At 45.6% G+C, this 20347-nt stretch overlaps 1 long non-coding RNA gene across 1 annotated transcript in view; it reads left to right on the top strand.

Annotated features, from left to right (window-relative positions):
• LOC110259892 overlaps positions 1-20347 on the top strand; it is a 29268-nt gene that overhangs the window by 6123 nt on the left and 2798 nt on the right. The window contains exon 2 of the long non-coding RNA XR_002342314.1: positions 19664-19805. This is a non-coding gene — a long non-coding RNA (uncharacterized LOC110259892). The remainder of the gene's footprint in view (positions 1-19663; positions 19806-20347) is intronic.

Genomic DNA, 20347 nt, shown 5'->3' with positions numbered 1-20347 from the left:
TTGCGGGGAACTTGAGTAGAAAGAGGCCACAGGGAGTTCCCTTTGTGGCTCAGCAGTTAAAGAAACCGACTAGGATCCATGAGGATGTGGGTTCAGATCCCTGGCCTCACTCACTGGGTTAAGGATCTGGCGTTGCTGTGACTGTGGCATAGGCTGGTGGCTGCAGCTCCGATTCGACCCCTAGCCTGGGAACTTCCATATGCCCCAGGTGTGGCCCTAAAAAGCAAAAAAAGAAAAGAAAGAGGCCACAGGATCCATCCCAGTTAGAGACACTGGTGGTGTGGACTGGGGTGAAGGAGGCAGAGACCCTGAGAGTGAGCAGGCCCAGGGAAGTGGATGGACGTGGGGGGGCGGTGAGAACCAGGAACCAAAGAGGCCCCCAACTCCTAGGTTAGGGGCTCACCAGGTGGATGGGGGTGCATTTTGCCAACGTGGGAAGATAGAGGAGGAACATGCTTGGGGGTGAAATGAAGTTTTTCTTATATTGAACTCACAGTGCCCATTAGACACCCAAGGGGGACGTTGGGGACGCAGGTGGCTTCAAGTCTGGTCTCCAAAGGGACGTTGAAGCCACAGACTCAGAAGACACCAGTGAGGCTGTGCTTAAAGCCACAGGTTACATAAGATCTCTGCGTTCTGGGTGACTCCAATATTTAGAGTTGAGCAGAAAGGAAAGAAGCAAGAGAAAGGCAGAGCAAGCCGGGAGCCAGTGCTGTCAGGAGGGCTCACAGGACTTCCTCTGGCTCAGGGGTTAAAAGCCTGCTGCTGTCCCTGCTGTGGCTCCGGTTGCTGCTGTAGCCCAGGTTCAACCCCTGGCCTGGGAACGTCCATATTCTGTGGGTGCAGCCAAAAATGAAAAGAAAATGCTAGGAGTTCCCATCATGGCTCAGCAGAAACAAATCTGACTAGCATCCATGAGGACACAGGTTCGATCCCTGGTCTCGCTCAGTGGGTTAAGGGTCTGGCATTGCCGTGAGCTGTGGTGTAGGTCGCAGACACGGCTCAGATCTGGTGTTGCTGTGGCTGTGGTGTAGGCTGGCAGCTGCAGCTCCAATTTGACCCCTAGCCTGGGAACTTCCATATGCTGCGGGTGCAGCCCTAAAGAGACAAAAGAAAAGAAAATGCTAGAAGAAGAGTAAAAAACTGCATAGAATACTACCAAGGGCTGGCTTGGGCATGACTAGAAGGATTTCAGCAGATTGACAGGGAGGAAAGCTTGGAGAGGGATGGGAGCCAAGAGTCGGAAGCAAACACAGTGAGAACCCTGGGGGCATTTGGCCTGCGGTTGCGGGGAGGACGGGAAGGGGGCGGCAGGTGAGGAGAACATGGGGACAGGGCTTCTGGTTTGTTGCTTCAGGATGGGAGATGCTGGGCTGCTGGCTGTGGGGAAGGGGCCAGGAGACAAAGATGGTATATCCTGCACTCTGTGTGTGTGTGTGTGAGCGTGCACGCGCTTGTGAAGCAGGCTGGGGGTTGACATGCTGGGCTTGAGGGGCTGCCTGCAGGCTCTGCTTTGTCCAGGTCCCTGTGAGACCGTCACGGGCCGGGGGAGGTCTGGGGAGGGAGGACAGGTAACTGCCTTTTGGAAAGTGAGCGAATGAATAGATGAGGGCAGTGTAGACCTCAGGAGAGCTGGGTCCAGGCTCCTGCCTTCCCCTGGGACTGGGCCGGGGGAGATCCAGGGCTGTTGGCACCAGGACCGTTGCTCTAAAGTACGATTCCTTTGCCTCAGGACACACCGGCCTCTGCCTTCGCAGGGCTGCTTAGCTCGTCACTCGCTCTCCAGACACACAGTTCACTCTCCTCCATGGTGGGGAGAGTCTATACAGTTGCTTCAAGCACTGAGTTAGCGAATACCGAACCGAATAGGGGGCTGGGTTTCTGTGAGCCTCTGGTCATATGAACCGATCAATACACAACCTTGTTTTATGTGTTTGTATTTAAAGACCCTTTCAATAGTCTATTCCTGATTGACTAATGCTGAACTCGCAGCCAAGGGCAGGCACCATGACTCAGGCCCGCAGGAGGCATCTCTGAGACACGCTGGCCTCCCTGCGCTCAGGAACACCAGCCAGCCCTTCAGCACCATGCAAGATGGCAAAATCATCAAGAAAAAGCACAAAGATGCAAAAAAGACCTGCCGTTAAATAGACACATGTGAGCCGAAACAAGAAGGCAGAGTGTCGGCCTGTTTGGCCTCAGCTGGGACCACCCGCATCAGGCAACTCAACTTTTGACCTGTCTGCTCAGGTCTGCCAACCGCAGCAGAAGAATTGCGGGTATTGATTTTGGGGTTACAAATAAACTTGAGTGAATTCGGTGTCACACAATAGGACCCATGGACCATGAGGAGTGACTGTATTTAAAACTGGTATGTAAGGCAACACAGCTGTATTGTGGGTACAGACACACATCAGACATTCAGGGGCTTGGTAGCAGAGTGGCCTTCACAGGCGGGCACCCTCCTTGCTGGGTTTGGGCTCCTCACAGCCTCCGCCGCCCCCGAAGCGGCACAGCCTTTTGGGGCCAGGGCTGGGAGGCTGGATGCTGCAGTCACGCTGCCTGGGTTCAAGGGCCGGCTCTGTCACGTCCCTGCTGGGTGATCAGAGTCAAACGCATCTCACCTGCCTTCACCCATCAAGGTCGTTTAAGACCTGTGCGTCCTTCGAGCACACGGAGCCTCAATGATAGGATGTTTGCGGAGTTGTCCGCCGCAGCTCGCAATCAGCTGTGTGTGGTTTGAGCTGAGCTGGTTAAGACCTGATAGGACCAGGGATCCCTCCACTGGGCCTGCGCGAGCCACCCGTGACCTTTTTATCCCTTAAATACCGAGCGCATCCTGCCTTCCCGGCGGCAGTTTTGAGGTGTCTGTCTTCTTGCTTGGCTGCTGTGTGAACAAGCCCTCTTTGCTGCAAACCTTGGGTCTCAGCGCTTTGGCTGTTGTGCAGCCAGCAAAATCGAGTAGGTTCGGGGATAAAGTGGGGGAACCAGCCAGAAGGTAAGTTTAGACCTTCAGCCAGAGGCCTTGTCGGCCCCTCCTGTATCCAGAGCTAAGCGGCTGCCTTGTCCTTTTGTTCCAGGACTGAGCCCCGAATTTCCTTGGTGAGGCGCTTCGGACTTTCGGTGCTTAGTTTTGTTTTGCAGCAAAAAAAAAAAAAAAAAAAAAAAAAAAAAAAAGGTTTTGCAGGTTTGGGTTTGGAAGACATCTTTTGAGTAACAAACCTGTGCCTCATGGTTTGGCCTCCCATCCAGGTCCTGGGTTGGAGGCCCACTGGGCAGAATCTGGGTAGAAATTAGAAATTTCCGGCAGCTGAGGTGCTCCATCCCTGGATTCAAGGCCTGGGGCTCTAGTTTCTGGTGGTGTTTGGTTTTGGTTTTGTTTGTATCCTTTAAACTCTAGAGCAAATTGGCCTGAAAATGGATTGTTAAGTTCCGATACAATGTTGCGTCTAGATTTACTTTGTAAATGGGATGAAATACTTTCATTTCAGTCCTTCCTGCTGCTGTATCAGATCAACCTGTGCAGAGCAGTAAGGTTACGGCCCAGCCGGAAGGACAGGCAAGGAAACAGGTTCTTGAATCCAATGAAAAGGAGGGCGACTTGGCTGTGGGTGCAGCTGGACCCTCTGCCCCTCCTCTGCCCCAGGTGGTGGTGCTGCTGCCCCCTCAGGCTCTGGGTCTCTGGTCTCTGAGGATGGAGCACTAGGAATGGCCCTCACACACACCCGCCAGGGCACTCGATTTGGCCAGGGAGCTACTCAAACTCGGGGTGGGGGGGGCAATATCCATTCAGGCAAGACCCCAGTGACGTGGGTGCTGAGACTGGCAGCTGATGGGATTGATCCGAGTCTGCTCCTCTTTTTCAACTCTGATTTATATCATTGGAAGAACAACATGCCAACTACTACAAGTGACCCAGTCTGGATGGAAAATCCTTTTCATTGATTGATTTTTTTTTTTTTTTTTCATCTCGCAACCTGCAACCTGCCCAGGCAGAGGTTCACTATTGATGAAATACCCTCCCTACTTCTGATGCAGGCTGAGAGGTGCTGGAGGAGGCAGATCAGCTTCCTGGCGAAGCCCCGGCAACCGGGTGTGGGCTGCGGCAGGTGTAGCTCCACCAGCCGGGGCTCTCCCTGGGATGTGAGTGCTAGAGAGATGGGCTACAGCTTGAGCATCATGGAGCTTGTATTTGCACAGGCTCAGGAAGAAGGGTCCCACAACAGAGCCTCGGTAAAGCACAGCAGGTTAAACAGAAACTGAATGAAGAGCCTTCAGAGTTTCTAAAAAGGATCCTGATAGCATACGGACTTTACTGAAGAAAAAAGCGCAATGTTAGAATTGTGACTTAGGTATTTTCTAATTCAGCAAATTTTATTGTATTTATAGTTGTGCAACAATCATTACAACCTAGTTTTAGAACACTTCCATCCCAAACCCCCAGTACATCTCTTTCCCCCCAACCTCTCTCCTTTGGTAAATAAATTTTTCAAAGTCTGTGAAGTTTTTCAAAGTCTGTGAGTCAGTATCTATTGTGCCAAGAAGTTCATTGTGTTCTTTTTTCAGATTCCACATATAAGTGATAGCATGTGATGTTTGTATCTCACTAACTTCACTTAGAATGACAATTTCTAGGTTCATCCATGTTGCTGCAAATGCCATTATTTCATTCCTTTTTATGGCTGAGTAATAGTCCATTGTGTCGATGTACCACATCTTCTTGATCCACTCCTCTGTCAATGGGCATTTAGGTTGCTTCGATGTCTTAGCTATGGGATATAGTGCTGCAATGAACATTGGGGTACATGTATCTTTTTGCATCATGGTTTTCTCTGGATAGATGCCCAGGAGTGGGATTGCTGGATCATGTGGTAATTCTATTTTTAGTTTTTTGAGGCATCTCCATACTGTTTTCCATAGTGGTGGCACCGATTTATATGCCCACCAACATTGTGAGAGGGTTCTCTTTTCTTCACAGCCTCTCCAGCATTTATTATTTTTATTTTTAATTTTTGTCTTTTTGTCTTTTTAGGGCTACACCCGTGGCAAGTGGAGGTTCCCAGGCTAGGGGTCTAATTGGAGCTGTCGCTGCCAGCCTACACCACAGTCACAGCCATGCCAGATCCAGAATTGCATCTGCAACCTACACTACTGCTCACAGCAGTGCCGGATCCTTAACCCACTGAGGGAGGCCAGGGATCAAACCTGCATCCTCATGGTTCCTAGTCGGATTCATTTCCACAGTGCCATGACAGGAGCTCCAGCTCCAGCATGTTTTTTTTTTTTTTTTTTTTTTGTAGACTTTTTGACGACGGCCATTCTGGCTGGCATAGGTGGTACCTCACAGTGGTTGAGATTTGGATTTCTATGATAATCAGTGATGCCAGACCTCTTTTCATGTGCTTTTGGCCGTCTGCGTGTCTTCTGTGGAGAACTGTGTACATTTTGTGCCCTTTTTTTTTTTTTTTTTTCATGGGGTTGTCTGGTTTTTTGGTATTGAGCTGCAGGAAGTGTTTACATATTTATTAATCCCTTGTCAGTCACTTTATTTGCAAGTATTTTCTCCCATTCTTTGGGCCATCTTTTTGTTTGGTTTATGGTTTCCTTTGCTGTGCAATAACTTTTAAGTTTAGTTAGGCCCTATTTGTTTATTTTTGTTTTTATTGTCATTACTCTAGGAGGTAGATCTGAGAAGATGTTGCTGTGGTTTATGTTGGAGAGTGGCCTGTGTTTTCCTCTAAGAGTTTTATAGTATCTGGCCTTATATTTAGGTCTTTAATTCATTTTGGTTTATTTTTGTGTATGGTGTTAGGAAGTGTTCTAATTTCATTATTTTACAGGTGGCTGTCCAGTTTTCCCAGCACCACTTATTGAAGGGACTGTCTTTTTCTTCATTGTGTATTCTTGCCTCCTTTGTCATAGATCAGTTGACTGTAGGTGCGTGGGTTTAGTTCTGGGCTTTCTAACTTGTTCCACTGATCTATATTTCTGTCTTTGTGTCAGTACCATATGGTTTTGATGACTGTAGCTTCGTAGTATAGTCGGAAGTCAGGGAGCCTGATTCCTCCAGCTCCATTTTTCTTGCTCAGGATGGCTTTGGCTAGTCTGGGTTGTTTGTTCTTCCAAACACACTTTAAAATATTTTGTCCTAGTTCTATGAAAAATGCCATTGGTAATTTGATAGGTTTTGCATTGAATTTGTAGATTGCCTTGGGTAATATAGTCATCTTGACAAGATTGATTCTTCCAGTCCAAGAGCATGGTATACCTTTCCCTCTGTCTGTGTCACCTTTGATTTCTTTCATCGGCATCTTACAGTTTTCAGAGTACAGGTCTTTTGTCTCTTCAGGTAGGTTTATTCCTAGGTATTTTATTCTTTTTGATGATGGTAAATGGGATTGTTTCCCTAATTTCTCTTTCTGATCTTTCATTATTACTACATAGAAGTGCAATTGATTTGCAGGATACAAAATTAATACACAGAACTTTATCAAGTTCATTGATGAGCTCTAACCATTTTCTGGTAGTGTCTTTAGGATTTTCTAGGTATAGTATCATGTCATCTGCAAACAGTGATAGTTTTACCTCTTCCTTTCCAAGTTGAATTCCTTTTGTTTTTCTCCTCGGATTGCTGTGGCTAGGACTTCCAAATCTATGTTGAATGACGTAATGGTGAGAACAGATATCCTTGTCTTATTCCTGATCTTTGTGGGAATTCTTTCAGCTTTTCACCATTGAGGATGATGTGGGCTGTGGGTTTGTTATCTATGGTCTTTGTTGTGTTGAGGTAGGTTCCCTCTATGTCCACTTTCTGGAGGGTTTTTTACCAGAAATGGGAATTCAATTTTGTCAAAAGCTTTTTCTGCATCTGTGGAGAGGATCATATGGTGCATGTATCACACTGATAAATTTGCAGATATCGAAAAATTCTTGCATCACTGGGATAAACCCCTCTTGATCATTGCGTGGGATCCTTTTAATGTACTGCTGGATTTGGTTTGCCAGGATTTCATTGAGGATTTTTGCATCTATGTTCATCAGTGATGTTGGCCTGTAATTTTCTTTTTTTGTGGTATCTTTGTCTGGTTTTAGTATCAGGGTAATGGTGGCCTCAGAGAAAGAGTTTGCAAGTGTTCCTTCCTCTGCAACTTTTTGGAATAGTTTCAGAAGGTAGGTGTTAACTCTTCTCTAAATTTTTAATACAATTTGTCCATGAAGCCATCTGGTCCTAGACTTTGTTGGTTGAAAGCGTTTTAATCACAGTTTCAATTTCAGTACTTGTGATTGGTCTATTCATCTTTCTATTTCATGTTGGTTTAGTCTTAGAAGATTGTACTTATTAAGAATTTGTCCATTTCTTCTAGGTTGTCCATTTTATCAGCATATAGTTGCTTATAATAGGCTCTAATTATTAATGTGATGTCCGTTGTAACTTCTTTTTCATTTCTGATCTAACTGATCTGAGTCCTCTTTTTTCCTTGAGTCTGGCTAAGGGTTTATTAATTGTGTTGATCTTTTCAACGAAACATCTTTTAGTTTCATTCATCTTTTCTATGGTTTTCTTTGCTTCTATTTCATTTATTTCTGCTCTGATCTTTATGATTTCTTTCCTTCTGCTAAGTTTGGGTTTTGTCTGTTCTTCTTTCTCTAGTTTCTTTAGGCATAAATTTAGGTTGTTTACTTGAGATTTTTCCTAAGGTAGGCTTGTAATGCTGTAAACTTCCCTCCTAGAACTGCTTTTGCTGCATCCCACAGGTTTTGGATTGTTGTGTCTCTGTTGTCATCTGCTTCTAGGTATTTTTTAGTTTCCTCTTTGATTTCGTCAGTGATCCACTTGTCCGTTAGTAGCATGTTGTTTAGTCTACACGTGTTAGTGGTTTATAGTTTTTGCTGTTGTTTTTTCTTTCTTTCTTTCTTTCTTTTTCGTGCTTTTTGTCTTTTTGCCTTTTCTAGGGCTGCTCCCGTGGCATATGGAGGTTCCCAGGCTAGGGGTCTAATCAGAGCTGTAGCCACCGGCCTACGCCAGAGCCATAGCAACTTGAGATCCAAGATGCATCTGTGACGTACACCACAACTCACGGCAACGCTGGATCCTTAACCCACTGAGCAAGGCCAGGGATCGAACCTGCAACCTAACCTCATGGTTCCTAGTCGGATTCGTTAACTACTGCGCCACGACGGGAACTCCTTGTTGCTGATTTCTAGTCTTACAGCATTGTGGTCAGAAAAGATGCTTGATATGATTTCAGTTTTCTTAAATTTATAGAGACTTGATTTGTGGCCCAGAATGTTATCTATCCTAGAGAATGTTCTGTGTGCCCTTGAGAAGAATGTTTGCTGCTGCTGTTGGATGGAATGTTCTATAAATATCTGTTAAGTCCATCTGGTCTAATGCATCATTTAAGGCCTGTGTTTCCTTGTTGTTTTCCTGTATGGATGATCTGTCCATTGCTGTAAGTGGGGTGTTCAAGTCCCCCCCACTATCATTGTGTTATTGTCAATTTCTACTTTTAAGGTTGTTAGCAATTGCCTTATATATTGAGGTGATCCTATGTTGGGTGCATATATATTGTTATATCTTCTCCTTGGCTTGATCCTTTGATCATTATGTAATGCTCTTGTCTCTTAGCATATTCTTTATTTTAAGGTCTGTTTTGTCTGGTATGAGTATTGCTACTCCAGCTTTCTTTTGGTTTCCATTTGCATGGACTATTTTCTTCCATCATCTCACTTTCAATTTGTATGTGTCCCAGAACTGAAGTGGGTCTCCTGAAGACAGGATATATGTGGTTCTTGTTTCTGTATCCATTCAGCCAGTCTGTGTCTTTTGGTTTGGGGCATTTAGTCCATTTACATTTAAGGTAATTATTGGTATGTATTTCCTTATTGCCATTTTATTATTTTTTTTGGTCTTTTTTTATTCCCTTCTTGCTTGTGGTTTGATGACTCTCCTTAGTGTTGTGTTTGGATTGCCTGTTCTTTTTTTTTTTTTTTTTAATTTTATTTTCCCACTGTACAGCAAGGGGATCAAGTTATCCTTACATGTATACATTACAATTACATTTTTTTCCCCACCCTTTGTTCTGTTGCAACATGAGTATCTAGACAAAGTTCTCAATGCTATTCAGCAGGATCTCCTTGTAAATCTATTCTAAGTTGTGTCTGATAAGCCCAAGCTCCCGATCCCTCCCACTCCCTCCCCCTCCCATCAGGCAGCCACAAGTCTTTTCCCCAAGTCCATGATTTTCTTTTCTGAGGAGATGTTCATTTGTGCTGGATGTTAGATTCCAGTTATAAGTGATATCATATGGTATTTGTCTTTGTCTTTCTGGCTCATTTCACTCAGGATGAGATTCTCTAGTTCCATCCATGTTGCTGCAAATGGCATTATGTCATTCTTTTTTATGGCTGAGTAGTATTCCATTGTGTATATATACCACCTCTTCCGAATCCAATCATCTGTCGATGGACATTTGGGTTGTTTCCATGTCCTGGCTATTGTGAATAGTGCTGCAATGAACATGTGGGCCCATGTGTCTCTTTTAAGTAGAGTTTTGTCCGGATAGATGCCCAAGAGTGGGATTGCGGGGTCATATGGAAGTTCTATGTATAGATTTCTAAGGTATCTCCAAACTGTTCTGCACAGTGACTGTATCAGTTTACATTCCCACCAACAGTGCAGGAGGGTTCCCTTTTCTCCACACCCCCTCCAGCAGTTGTTATTTGTGGACTTATTACTGATGGTCATTCTGACTGGTGTGAGGTGGTATCTCATGGTAGTTTTGATTTGCATTTCTCTTATCATCAGCGATGTTGAGCATTTTTTCATGTGTTTGCTGGCCATCTGTATATCTTCTTTGGAGAAATGTCTGTTCAGGTCTTTTGCCCATTTTTCCATTGATTGATTGGCTTTTTTGCTGTTGGGTTGTGTAAGTTGTTTATATATTCTAGAGATTGAGCCCTTGTCGGTTGCATCATTTGAAGCTATTTTCTCCCATTCCGTAAGTTGTCTTTTTGGCTTCTTTTGGGTTTCCTTTGCTGTGCAAAAGCTTTTCAGTTTGATTAGGCCATGGGTTTATTTTTGCTCTAGTTTCTATTGCTTTGGGAGACTGACCTGAGAAAATATTCATGATGTTGATGTCAGAGAGTGTTTTGCCTATGTTTTCTCCTAGGAGTTTGATGGTGTCCTGTCGTACATTTAAGTCTTTCAGCCATTTTGAGTTTATTATTGTGCATGGTGTGAGGGTGTGTTCTAGTTTCATTGCTTTGCATGCAGCTGTGCAGGTTTCCCAGCAATGCTTGCTGAATAGACTTTCTTTTTCCCATTTTATGTTCTTGCCTCCCTTGTCAAAGATTAATTGACCATAGGTGTCAGGGTTTATTTCCGGGTTCTCTATTCTGTTCCATTGGTCAGTCTGTCTGTTTTGATACCAGTACCGCACTGTTTTGATAACTGTGGCTTTGTAGTATTTCTTGAAGTCTGGGAGAGTTATGCCTCCTGCTTGGTTTTTGTTTCTCAGGATTGCTTTGGCGATTCTGGGTCTTTTGTGGTTCCATATAAATGTTTGGATTGTTTGTTCTAGTTCTGTGAAAAATGTCATGGGTAATTTGATAGGGATTGCATTGAATCTGTAGATTGCTTTGGGTAGTATGACCATTTTTACAATATTGATTTTTCCAATCCAGGAGCATGGACTATCTTTCCATTTCTTTACATCTTCTTTGATTTCTTTGTTTAAAGTTTTATAGTTCTCGGCATATAGGTCCTTTACCTCCTTGGTCAGGTGTATTCCGAGGTATTTGATTTTGTGAGGTGCAATTTTAAAAGGTAACGTATTTTTGTATTCCTTTTCTAATATTTCATTGCTGGTATACAGAGATGCCACTGACTTCTGAATGTTAGTCTTATATCCTGCTACTTTGCTGAATTTATTAATCAGTTCAAGTAGTTTTGGGGTTGAGTCCTTAGGGTTTTCTATGTATAGAATCATGTCATCTGCATACAGTGACAGTTTGATCTCTTCTCTTCCTATATGGATGCCTTTTATTTCTTTTGTTTAATTGCTGTGGCTAGGACTTCCAAAACTATGTTGAAGAGCAGTGGTGAGAGTGGGCATCCCTGTCTTGTTCCAGATTTGAGTGAGAAGGCTTTCAGTTTTTCCCCATTGAGTATTATATTTGCTGTGGGTTTATCATAAGTGGCTTTGATTATATTCAGGAATGTTCCCTCTATACCCAGTTTGGCGAGGGTCTTGATCATGAATGGATGTTGGACTTTGTCAAGTGCTTTTTCTGCGTCTATTGAGATGATCATATGACTTTTGACTTTTTTTTGTTTGTTGATGTGGTGTATGATGCTGATTGATTTGCGTATGTTGAACCATCCTTGTGAACCTGGGATGAACCCAACCTGGTCATGGTGTATAATTTTTTTGATATGTTGTTGGATTCGGTTGGCTAGGATTTTGTTGAGAATTTTTGCATCTATATTCATCAGTGATATTGGGCGATAGTTTTCTTTTTTGGTGGTGGATTGCCTGTTCTTATTTGTGTGCGTATCTTATAGATTTTTTATTTTGAGTTACCCTGAAGTTTTGATAAGGGAGTCTATATATGCACAAGATTGTTTTAAGTTGTTGGTCTCTTAATTGCAAATGCATCACCAGTGTCCTACATTTGTACCCTCCTCTTCTCACACTTTCTGGTTTTTTTTGGCCTTTTTAGCTATTTCTTGGGCTGCTCCTGCAGCATATGGAGGTTCCCAGGCTAGGGGTCGAATCGGAGCTGCAGCCACCGGCCTACGCCAGAGCCACAGCAACACGGGATCCGAGCCTCGTCTGCAACCTACACCACAGCTCACGGCAGTGCCGGATGGTCAACCCACTGAGCAAGGGCAGGGATCGAACCCGCAACCTCATGGTTCCTAGTCGGATTCGTTAACCACTGCGCCACGACGGGAACTCCACACTTTCTGGTTTTGGTAGCATATTTGTGTGTGGATGATCGCCTACCTTTACTTATATGTATGAGTAAGCCTTGTAATTTGTAGTATTTTTGTTTCTATTTGTGGCCTATTCTTTTCCACCTAGAGAAGTTCCTTTAGTATTTGTTGTAAAGCTGGTTTAGTGGTGCTGAATTCTCTTAGCTTTTGCTTGTCGGTAAAGCTTTTGATTTCTCCTTCAAATCTGAATGAGAGTCTTGTTGGGTAGAGCAATCTTGGCTGGAGGTTTTTTCCTTTTATCACCTTACGTATATTGTGCCACTCCCTTCTGGCCTGCAGAGTTTCTGCTGAAATATCAGCCGATAGCCTTATTGGGGTTCACTTGTATGCTACTTCTTTTCCATAGCTGCTTTCAATATTTTCTCTGTCTTTAATTTTGGTCAGTTTGACCAATATGTGTCTCAGGGTGTTCCTCCTTGGGCTTATTTTCTATGGTACTCATTGTGCCTCTAGGATTTGAGTGAGTGATTCCTTTGTCATGTTAGGGAAGTTTTTGGCTACTATATCTTCAAATATTTTCTCTGGCCCTTTCTCTCTGACTTCTCCTTCTGGCACCCCTGTAATATATATGTTGGTGTGTTTAAAGTTGTCCCAGAGTTCTCTTACTGTCTTCATTTCTTTTCAATCTTTTTTCTTTTTTCTTTTTCTTTTTGTCTTTTTGCCATTTCTTGGGCTGCTCCCGTGGCATATGGAGGTTCCCAGGCTAGGGGTCTAATCAGAGCTGTAGCCACCGGCCTACGCCAGAGCCATAGCAACTTGAGATCCAAGATGCATCTGTGACGTACACCACAACTCACGGCAACGCCGGATCCTTAACCCACTGAGCAAGGCCAGGGATCGAACCTGCAACCTAACCTCATGGTTCCTAGTCGGATTCGTTAACTACTGCGCCACGACGGGAACTCCTTGTTGCTGATTTCTAGTCTTACAGCATTGTGGTCAGAAAAGATGCTTGATATGATTTCAGTTTTCTTAAATTTATAGAGACTTGATTTGTGGCCCAGAATGTTATCTATCCTAGAGAATGTTCTGTGTGCCCTTGAGAAGAATGTTTGCTGCTGCTGTTGGATGGAATGTTCTATAAATATCTGTTAAGTCCATCTGGTCTAATGCATCATTTAAGGCCTGTGTTTCCTTGTTGTTTTCCTGTATGGATGATCTGTCCATTGCTGTAAGTGGGGTGTTCAAGTCCCCCCCACTATCATTGTGTTATTGTCAATTTCTACTTTTAAGGTTGTTAGCAATTGCCTTATATATTGAGGTGATCCTATGTTGGGTGCATATATATTGTTATATCTTCTCCTTGGCTTGATCCTTTGATCATTATGTAATGCTCTTGTCTCTTAGCATATTCTTTATTTTAAGGTCTGTTTTGTCTGGTATGAGTATTGCTACTCCAGCTTTCTTTTGGTTTCCATTTGCATGGACTATTTTCTTTTTTTTTTTGTCTTTTTTTTTTGTCTTTTTGCTATTTCTTGGGCCGCTCCCGTGGCATATGGAGGTTCCCAGGCTAGGGGTTGAATCGGAGCTGTAGCCACCGGCCTACGCCAGAGCCACAGCAACGCCACTGAGCAAGGCCAGGGATTGAACCTGAGTCCTCATGGATGCTAGTCGGGTTTGCTAGCTGCTGCGCCATGATGGGAACTCCTTCTTTGCTTATTCTTTAAATTTTCTATTTCTTTGTTCAATCTTTGCCTTCAGTTTATTTTCAAGATTTTTTTTTTTTCTTTTTTAGGGCTGCACTCACGACATATGGAGGTTCCCAGGCTAGGGGTTGAATCAGAGCTACAGCTGTGATCTACACCACAGCTCATGGCAACACCAGATCCTTAACCCACTGAGTGGGGCCAGGGATCTAACCCACAACCTCTTGGTTCCTAGTTGGATTCGTTTCTGTTGCACCACAACAACTTTTATTTCCGAGATCTTGAATCATCTTTACTGTCATTGGTCTAAAGTCTTTTTAGAAGCTGGTAACCTCCAGATCACTTAGCTGTTTTTCTCTTTTGTTTTTGTTTTTCCCCCTCCTGTTCCTTTATCTGAGTCATAATTCTCTGCCTTTTCATTTTGTATAGATTTTTAGTGTGGATTCCTTTTTGCACACAATAGGGTTGTAGCCTCTGTTGCTTCTGATATCTGCCCTCCTTGTGGCTGAAGTTGGCACCAGGGCTTGTTGCAGGTTTCCTGATGGGAGGGACTTGTGACTGCCAATCAGTAGGTGGCACTGATTCTTATCCCTCTGGTGCGTGAGGCTTTGTCTCTGGTTGTGAGTAGAGGTGGCTGTGTGCCTGCCACAGGGGGGTGGGGAGGTGTCTTTAGGCAGACTGTTTGCTGATGGGTAGGGCTGTGTTCCCACCTGGTTTGTGGATTGGCCTGGGGCTTCTCTTCCCTGATGGGTGGGGCCAGATTTTTCCAAAATGGCCAGCTCTGGAGTACTTCACGATAGTGATTATTCCCGAGAACTTTGTCTCCAATGTCCTTCCCCAACAGTGAGCTACAGTTACCCCATTTTCCCAGGAGATCCTCTAAGAACTACAAGCAGGTCTGACCCAGATTCCTATGGAGTCTCTGCTTTGCCTTGGGGCCTAGTGCACATGACAGCCTGTGTGTGCCTTTCAAGAGTAGAGTCGCTGTTTCCCCCAGTCCTGTGGAGCTCCCGTGCACACGCCCTGCTGGCCCTCAATGGCAAATGCTCTGGGGTCTCCTCCTCCAATGCCAGATCCCCAGGTGTAGGAAACTGATGTGGAGCTTGGAACTCTCACCCCCATGGGTGAGCCTCTGTGATGTAGTTACTTGCCTATCTGTGGGCTGACCCAGTGGTTATGGAGTTGCTTATATTGCATAATCACCTTTCCTACCATCTTGATGGGCCCTCCTCTTTGTCTTTTGGTGTAGGATATCTTTTTTGGTAGTTTTGTCTACTTTATTGAAGGTTGTCAGCAGTTGGTTGTTACTGAGAAGGTGAACTCCAGTCCTTCTACTCCCCATCTTGGTCCCATCTCCATTACATAGTTTTGTTTTGCAGCAAAGAAATTTGCTGGGTTTGGTGGGTTCGGGTTTGGAAGAGGTCTTTTGGCTAATACATCTGTGCCTCTGTTGTTTGGCCTTCTGTCCGGATTCTGGGGTGGAGGCCCACTGGGCAGGATTTGGCTAGAAAATGGAACTTTCCAACTCCATACCTGGGTTGGAGGCCTGGGGCTCTGGTTTTTTGTGGTGTTTGTGCCACGATATCCTTTAGATTCTGGAGCAAAATGGCCTGAAATGGATCCTTAAGTTCTTTTTCTTTCCTTTTCTTTTTCTTTCTTTTTCTTTTTTTTTTCTTTTTTTTTTTTTTTGCTTTTCAGGGCTCTACCTATGGCATATGGAGGTTCCCAGGCTAGGGGTTGAATCAGAGCTATAGCTGCCAGGCTACACCACAACTATAGCAACGCAGGATCTGAGCCGTGTCTGTGACCTACACCACAGCTCATGGCAACCCCGGATCCTTAACCCACTGAGCAAGGCCAAGGATTGAACCTGCATCTTAACAGATGCTAGTCAGGATCATTAACTGCTGAGCCATGACAGGAACTCCTGGAAAGTCTTTCTTCATAGGTTTTTTTGTTTTGTTGTTTTTTTTGTTTTGTTTTTTGTTTTTTTGCAACCCACCACCCTCCTGGGCAGATGCTCACCATTGATTAAATACCCTCCTTCCTTCAGATGAACATTGAGTGGTGCTGGATAAAGCCCAGGAGCAGGCGGACTGGCTTCCTAGAGAAGCCCTGGCAGTGGGGTCTGGGCTGCTGCCAGTGTGGTTCTGCCCGCAGCAGATCCTGCCCAGGATGTGAGTGCTGGAGATGGGCTATACCTTGAGCATCGTGAACTCTGCGTTCTCTCCGGCTTAGGGACAGGGCTGCTGCAACAGAGCCTTGCTGACGTTACAGGAGGTAATATAGAAACCGAATGGGGACCCTTCAGAATTTCTAGACAAGATTTTAAAGCTTATAGGCAGGAGTTTCCTTATGGGGGAGTGGGTTAAGGACCTGGTGTTGTCACTGCTGTGGCTCCGGCATGGGTTTGATCCCTTGCCCAGGAACTTCCGTGTGCAGCAGGTGGGGCAGGGGAGGGGGAGGAGAAGAAAAGCTTTAGGCAATATATAGATAGAGACCCTGAAGCTCCAGAGAATTTAAAGATGGTTAATATGACTTCCGTTGAATAGAGTGCCCCTAATACAGAAGAAATTGCAAAAGGTAGAAGGCGCTTTAGGGTGTTTTTTGTTTTGTTTTTTTTTTAATCTCGACTTCTTGGTATCGCCTTTAAAGTTTCTAATGGTGGGGAGAAAAGGGGATGACACAGAATGAAATAGCAGACGCCTCTGGTGCTGGCTGCCTCAACAAAGGCAAGAGCAGGACTGAACCCAGGACCCCATAAGGGACCCGGCAAAAGGTAACAGGGCATCTGGCAGTGGGATCCTGCCAGTGTGCATACTGCCAACAGCTCCTAGAAAGGAGTGTCCAGTCCTAAGTAAGACACCTTTTTTGTTTTGTTTTGTTTTTTAGGGCCACACCCATAGCACATGAAAATTGCCAGGCTAGGGGCTGAATCAGAACTGCAGCTACTGGCCTATGCCACAGCCACAGCCACGCTGGATCCCAGTGGCATCTGCAACCTACACCACAGCTCATGGCAACATGAGATCCTTCCCTCACTGAGCAGGGCCAGGGACCGAACCCATGTCGTCATGGATATTAGTTGGGTTTGTTACCACTGATGCACAGTGGGAACTCCTAAGTACTTTTTTTTTTCCCCTTGTCTTTTTGCATTTTCTTGAGCCGCTCCCGCAGCATATGGAGGTTCCCAGGCTAGGGGTCTAATAGGAGCTGCAGCTGCCGGCCACAGCCACAGCCACAGCCACAGCCACAGCCACAGCCACAGCAACACAGGATCTGAGCCACGTCTGTGACCCACACCACAGCTCATGGCAACACCAGATCCTTAACCCACTGAGCGAGGCCAAGGACCGAACCCGTAACCTCATGCATGGTTCTCAGTCGGATTCGTTAACCACTGCGCCATGACGGGAACTCCAAATAAGACTCTTGAAGAAGGTAAACCCTGGCATCATCAGATGCCCAAGCTGAGAAAGGCAGTGACCAGGATGACGGGGCCCAGAGGCTCCTTTAAACCTGCCTGTCAGTATCTCCCATGTGGAGCCCCAGGTGACCACAAACGGGCCCCGTACTCAGTTTTAAATACCACACTGAGTAAAGTTTCTTCTGAGACAGTGCGAGTAACTCGGGCATCAGGAGAACCCTTGACAAACCTTTTCTCAGCCCCTAGTGTCAGACGGTGGAGGACCCACACGAAGCACAGCTTTCTACTCGTACCTGAGCGCCCCCTTCCCCTTTTACTAACTAGATGCCCAGGTTACCCTGGCAGTCACAGGAGTGGGCACTTAAGGAGCACCCCAGCAGGCTTACGCCTCACAGGATGTAGTGCTCTGACCTCCAGGAGAAGAGCCAGCAGCCACTCTGGAGGAGGTGCTGTAGAAGGTGAGTCCACAGGTGTGGGCAGAAGGGTGAGCAAAGCTAAGCCAGCCAGGCCTGCACAGGGGAGGCTCGGCCTTGAGGCCAAAATCCCAATCTTAAGGCAGCAGCCATGGAAAGGGTAGGCAAAGTGTGAAATTCAACCCCTGCTAAGGGCCTTCCTCAAATACGATTTAAAACGTCCCCACTGGTCACTTTACTCCTTTTTTGGGGGTCTTGTTTTAGGGCCACACCCGTGGCAGATGGAAGTTCCCAGGCTAGGGGTTGAATCGGAGCTGTAGCTGATACACAGCCACAGCAACGTGGGAACCGAGCTGTGTCTGCGACCTACACCATAGCTCATGGCAACGCCGGATCCTTAACCCAATGAGCAGAGCCAGGGATCAAACCCATGTCCTGGATACTAGTTGGATTCATTACCACTGAGCCACAGTGGAACTCCACCTTACTCCAACTTTATGGATCTAAAAACCAGACACAGGTAAATACTGGTTTGTGTAGGACTTCAAAGCAATTGATCCAATCAATAGAAGATGCTAATCCAGTAGTGGCTAAGCCACACACTCTGCTCAGTGGAGATTTGTGTTACTCTATTGGATTTAAAGAATATTTAAATAATTTATGGGACTATAGTGGACTTACTATATGAGTTTCAGGTATACAGCAAAGTGAGTCTGTTGCAGACACAGCCATTCTTTTTTCCCATGTAAAGTATTACAGGATATTGAGATTTCCCTGTGCTATACAGGTCTTGGTTAGTCAACTATGTTACATAACATTTTATATAATGTAGTGTGTTCATCCTAATGTCCCAATTCCTCCCCATTTCCCCTTTTGTAACAAGTTAGATTTCAGAATCTTTGTGTTTGTTTCTGTTTTATAAAAAGCTCATTTGCATCGCATTTTTATTAGATTCCACATACAAGCGATAGCATGCTATTTGACTTCACTTAGTACAATAATCTCTAGGTCCATCCATGCTGCTGCAAATGGCATTTTAAAATTCCTTTTTATGGCTGAATAATACTCGATTGTATATGCACCACATCCTCTTTATCTGTTCCTCTGTCGACAGACATTTAGCTTGTTTTCAGATGAGCGCTAAACAGCTGCATTCACCAAGCCCTTGTTAGCTCTAAGCCTCTTATCAGCAGGAAGTAGCCAGGCTGGTCATCACTCCCTCATCCCTCAAGATTGAAGAGTGATCAAAAGATAGGGAGGACGGTGGGTCACAATCGGGCAAATCCATTTCATCTGCCTTCCCTGATGAAGGTCATTTGTTTTAAGACTTGCATGTCCTCCAAGCGGCACGAGCCTTAACAGTGGCCCACCTGTTTCCCAGGAGCTTGGAGCTGGCTCTGTCTGGTTTGAGCTGAGCTGGTTAGGACCATACAGGATCAATGACCCTCCAGCTGGGCCTGAGCATGTGTCCACTCGGTGACCTTTGGATGTCAGAGGGCCACCCTCAGATCGTGCTAAACAAGCACCTCCATTTTTGAAGCTGCAGACGCCTGTAGCTTAGCTGCACCTGTGCAGAGTGCCAATTGCAGCCTCACGACCCCCAGGCATCAGGCTGCCTGGATGTTTTACTCGGTAACTATCTGGAGCCTTTCCCTCCCAGAACCTGGTCTCTCTCCTCACTTGGCTGCACTGTGAGTAAACCCTCTCTTTGCTGCAATCCTGGCACCAGCGTTTTGGCTTGCTGTACGCTGGGCAAAATGATCCTGGTTGGGTAACAGAAAGGCAATACCTAAGAATTCTCCCTCAATCACGTTTTGGTTTTTTGAGGGGTGGGTGTCTCTCAGTCATGCCCTTCTCACTGATGACATCCAATTCTTCCCTTTTCTCCAGTGATACTCCTGAGAAATGAAACTGAGACCGACCCTCAGTGGCTTCTTGGGGACAGCCACTCCCCCCACCATTCCTCCCACCTTTTATTGGTAGAAAAGCTTTATTCTCCTAGGCTTCCCTGAGTTCCAAAGACCAAATTTAATCAGATGTTGAAAATGCAGAAACCAAGGAAAGCAGTCATGCAAGACAAAAATAATAGCTCAGCCCTAAAACAAAGTCGAGGACCTTTCGTTTCTCAAGGGCTTACAGATAATATCCTGAGTCACATCCTTGACTTGTTTTGCAGACACTAAGACCCCACCAGGTGGAAGGTGTTAACTGCATACTGACCATCAGCCAGTAGAGGCCAGACCAGCTGGAACCCAGAGCTGATGACTGAGATTCTCAAATCATCCCGCCAGCTCATCATCAACCAGAAAAAATCATCCGTGAGCTGCTCACCCACCCTGTGACACGCTCCCTCTGTCTTTAACAAGCCTTCTCTGAAGGAAAGCCATCGGGGAGTTTGGGTCCTTGGAGCACGAGCTGCCCGTTCTGTCTGGTGCCCGTCAGCAAGCACTTTTCTTCATCACAACTGGGAGTCCGTAGACCGGCCCAGTTCAGTAATGGTTTTGGCGACGCAGGTGGGATTCCCGTCCAGAGCGGGCATCTCGCCTGTGGCACCTTGGTCCCTGGCAGCTCTGGGCTCCTGTCCAGTATCTGAGCATCTGTCTCAGGGACGGCTCTGAGAGCCTCCTGCCGCCTTGGTGCCACCTGCCCATGACACTTCCAACCCTGGGGTGATGGAAACAAGGCTCTGGGGATGGCCTGTGAGGCGCCACTGCTGAGCAGTGGCACTGTGGGTGCGACGATGCCGGGGCATTTATTCTTCCCTGCTGGGTGCCCTGATTGGAATGTTACCTTTTGGGGGGAAGAAAGTACTTGCTGGTCTGGTTTTGAGCCAAATGTTTATTTTAAAATTCTACTGAAG

This window comes from Sus scrofa, chromosome 3 (assembly GCF_000003025.6).
Source record: "Sus scrofa isolate TJ Tabasco breed Duroc chromosome 3, Sscrofa11.1, whole genome shotgun sequence".
Lineage (NCBI taxonomy): Eukaryota > Metazoa > Chordata > Mammalia > Artiodactyla > Suidae > Sus > Sus scrofa.
The sequence above is the reverse complement of the archived record's forward strand: the minus strand, read 5'-3'. Positions and strand labels throughout refer to the sequence as shown.